Raw genomic sequence first — 4872 nt, forward strand, 5'->3', positions numbered from 1 at the left:
TCGGACATGTACACATTGAGAAGGGAAGACTTCAAAATTAGCTTGGACGCCTTTTTGTATAGCTTTGCTATTTGTGGATAGATTTGGTTAATTGTAGACTTATTTTGTTTCATTTTCAAATTGCTACAGTGGAAGACTAAACTCATAGCACTATATTTAGTACACACTTGAATATCTCTTCGTGTAAGACATACACTTACATGTTTCATACATTGAGAAGGGAAGACTTCAAAAATAGCTTGGACGCCTTTTTGAATAACTTTGCTATTTGTGGATAGATTTGGTTAATTGTAGCCTTTTTTGTTTCATTTTCATATTGCTACATTCAATGGTAGACTTAACTCATAGCACTTAATTTAGTGAACACTTGGATATCTCTTCTTGTATTACATATACTTAAATGTTTTGGACATGCATTCGTGTAGTGTCATCCCAGATAAGAATGTTCAGTCCGTACAGGCCAATTAGGGGTGACCATTTTCGCTTTAAAGTAACATTTCGATTATAAAGGAGCATCGATCTGGGACGACACTTAACGCACACGCATTAATCTAATTTTTCCCAGAGGTTTCTCTGATATTGTCATAATAAGATTGTTTTGAGCTTGTAAAATGTTTGTTTTACTTCATTATGTTTTGCTTATTAAGGACTGAAGGACTTATTTCAATAAAATCGTCTTGAGAATTTTGCGAGTATATTTTGAATAAATGTGCACTTTTACACTCTTTTTAAAGTAAACAAATAACTAAATTAAAAAAAAAATCATTGGCTTTGATCATTGAACCGGAAAAAAACCCACATCGCGTCTAATGCATAATCGGATAAATAAAACAAACGTCAGCATATGCATGTAACAACATTCGATATGGAGGTAAAAAGTGGATTTAACAGGACACAATAAGAAAGATGGTCTTGCTGGTTCAGTGAACTCTGATCTTCACAAAGATTAAAATAAAACCTTTCCAATCAAATACGCATATTGAAGGTTTTCTTACATTGGCAATCAGCGATTATATGTACGAGCGAATCGGAGCGATAGGTCTTTGCGAAACACCGTTATGGTTAATTGAAATCTGTGTTATATTTTTTTAACCTTGGTCAATAGTAAGTTGCGTCAATTGCTTATTCATCAATAATTTACAAGCGCAGGCCTAACCATTAAGTATTTAATAAGTAACCTTTGCTAAAAATCACGAATCGTCAAAATTTCTTCTACAAATATTACTGCAAATATGTTTCTTCTGCTACTGCTGCTTTGCTACTACAACTACTACTTCTTCTACTATTTATAAATATTTCTTCTTATGCTTCTGCTTAACATGAAAAACAAAACTGTTTATTGTGAATAAATAAATAAGTTCTGTTCTCATTTTTGTCTAAAAGGATACTAATGTTATTATTACGATTAGTATGTGGACGATTATTATTACATGTTCATACTTCCATTTCTCTCACGCATACTTTATGTTGATGAAACCATATCTGCACATATAATATGTAAATTTATATGAACATTTATTTTTTGCAGGATGCCGCGGAAGAAACGCAGTAAGGGCTTTTGTACACAGAAGTACCTATGGAAAAAACCTAAGGTCACAACCAGCACGGATGAAACAATACCTGCTCTATCGGATGAAACAATACCTGCTCTATCGGATGAAACAATACCTGCTCTATCGGATGAAATAAAACCTGCTCTATCTGATGAAACAATACCTGCTCTATCGGGATTGTCAAATGATTCATGTTCTAGCAACAGTCCAACATGTAGTAATGTTTATGTCCAAACCTGTGATGAGGGGAATGACCATGACTACTCTATGTAGGCGTTTCCGATCGCCAAAATCGCCAAAGGCGATTGAATCTTTCAGCTGGCGATTAAAGTTTAAAATGTGAATGAAAATGGCGATTGCAAAAAACCCTGATATTTCTCTATAAGTATCCCGGTGTGACCCAAATTCGACGATATAAGGGATACATAAAGCAATATTTAGCAAATAATAAAAAAACTTATATAGCAAAATATAATAATTTTTAACTCGGCTGTAATTCTTTGAAATGATTCCAAGACAATTATCATCCATTTAAATTTAAACCGATAAAAATAGAACATCGTCGAATTTAGGTGTCGTCGAATTTGGGTTACGGTATAATATTCCCTACTTTTAAAGAGAACTCGGTACCGATTTCCACATGTAATCGCCATAAAAGCTCCAGTTGGTAATAGATAGTCCACTGAAAAGAGATAACCGGATGCCCTTATCGTTTATTCAAGCCACATAACACAGTCATGTATGCTGACAGATGCATCACGGAAAATTTTCGGGTAACTTTCCAGTTGTCAAACTCAATCGCACATTCTCGGCCCTTTCCGTCAAACATCGGATAAGTACCTCGAAGGAGATAGTATGAATACACATTTCGGAAGCGGTATTGCGGTCTACGTACGCGGGCCTACGCGAATCAAAATTACATAGTAAAAACAAACATGACCGGTTTTGCGAGTTGTTTACATTTTGCAAAGATGAAAATGGGGATTTTCTATGGTCTGAAGCCAGAGCAAGTACAAACTCTACAGGAAAATGGACGCCATCGTTGTTATTGTTTTTGTTGTTGTAACATTCTTAGAATGGTATCACGTGGGCGGACTACTTTCAACCCGTATTTCTCCCGAGTCCGATTATGATAATCTGCGAGGGGTACCGAATGTTGTCAAACTGTGATATGTAACGTCCAATCGGTTACGAGAATGTTTATGGAGGCGGAGTTATATAGCGATTATTATTTTTGATTGACGTCGGTCACAGACAGAGCGACTCTGGTCGCGTAAGTCGGACTCTAGTCTGAACTCTGGAGTAAGCGTTTATCGCAGGTTTATTAACAATGAATCACAGTTGTAGCATTAATACGTGATATAAAACCGGTAAATAAAGCAGTACATTATTAAAAGGCGGTTTTGGGCATCATCATCACACCTATTTACCGTACTGTAAACAATTATTAATTATGAGAAGTTAATTGCAATTGGTGAGCAGTGTAAATTTACTTACGGCGAGTAAGTTGTGAAAAACAAAACCGTTAATAATTTGATGCGGTAACAAATTAAATCCAGTGCATGTATATTTTATCATGTCTATTTGTAGAACTGATTTACACCGTTTTTCTACAGCCACGTGATAATAACTATTCACTATGCATTAATACCGGTATGCCATGTAGAACCCGTGTTATAAGAAAGAGCGCGAAATTATTGCTGTCGTCTGCAATGCCAAGTTTACGCATGCAAAGCATGCTTTTTTAAAAACAGAAGATGTGTATCTAAATATATAGCCTTGCCGCTCAGTACATGCAGTATTTAAGACTTACAACTTTACCGGTACGTTTGAATAAATTATATATTGCAACTATGGAAAAATATGTCCATTCAAGAATACATTGCAGTAAATGTATTTTTCAAGAATCAAGAAGCACCAGACTACGGCAAAAATTATTGGGAGAAGGGGGGGGGGGCAAATAGGAGTTACGCAAGACCCACCCAATCAAAGACCGGGGCATATCTGAAAGTTCTAACATTGTATACCGTTTATGCCAGTGCATGAAAATAAATATAAATGAAAAATAAAAACATGAAATTATTTGATTTCACGTAACAAATAATGTATTTAAATGCTAAATGCGACTTCATTGATAATTTAATACAGTCATTATTGATACCTATAGATTCGTGATAATGATTATGTCGTTCATTGAGCAAATAAGGTTATAATGTGGGTCGTCATCGTAGTGCTGAAATTTGGCTACTAAATTTTTTTCCTTAGCGCCAACCTAGCTACTGTGTTCGTTTAGATGATGATTCAGGGTTGCTGAATACAGGATTCATTGATAATGGTCCAGACATAATGAACATGGAAGATGAGACGGACATTTTGAATCGTGGAATTTTGGAAGACTTTGAACAGAATGCAAATGGGAAAACGACACTAAATCATCAGGAATGTGACATTGAAGAGGTGGAGGTTGATTGTGTTGACTTTTTAAAACTACAGACTGAAGTTCAGGAAAATATCAGTCAGGATTTCATGGTTCGTAAAGACAGAAGCAAATTGACATTGATGCAGATGTACTCGCACGGTGATGCTGCCTCCGTAAAACTGTCTATAGAGGTGCACTCTGACTTCAAATGCAATTTGTTCGTATATAGAAAACCAGTGCCTCGTAGTCATGTCATTTGGACAGATCTGCCATTGTTATTTGACAGGGTTTCTGTGATAATGGAACTTTGTAGGAGACTTGCTGTGAACTCTTTCTGTAGTCTGCAGCTGCAAGAAGTAATTAATATGAATAAACTATATGTATTAGACTTGACCGTATTTATTTTGTTTTAATCTGTACAGATCTTGCAAAGTATCCACGTTGGTCACCTGTTTAACACAAAAATGTTACAGAAATGTTGTTCTTTCATTTTATGAATCTCGTTCTGAGAAAATTGGACATAATGTTTTTGCGTAAATTGTCATTCCAGATTAGCCTGTGCAGTTCATACAGGCTAACCAGGGACGACACTTTCCGCTTATATGACATTTTTCGTTTAAATAAAGTCTCTTCTTAGTAAAAAACCAATTTAGGCGTAAAGGGTCGTCCTTGATTAGCCTTGGTGGACTGCACAGGCTAATCTGGGATGAAACTATGCACAAGCATTATGTCCAGTTTTCTCGAAACGCGACTCGTGTAATGAAACAACATTTCTTCAATAAAAAGGTACTTCGTTAATGTATTATTAACTGTTGTGTAATGTTGTATGTTGTTAAATATGCTATTAAACTATCAAATAATTTACATGCGTTTTTTCGTTTGTTAATTCTATGCAACGTT

Source organism: Dreissena polymorpha, chromosome 1 (assembly GCF_020536995.1).
Source record: "Dreissena polymorpha isolate Duluth1 chromosome 1, UMN_Dpol_1.0, whole genome shotgun sequence".
Classification (NCBI taxonomy): Eukaryota; Metazoa; Mollusca; class Bivalvia; order Myida; family Dreissenidae; genus Dreissena; species Dreissena polymorpha.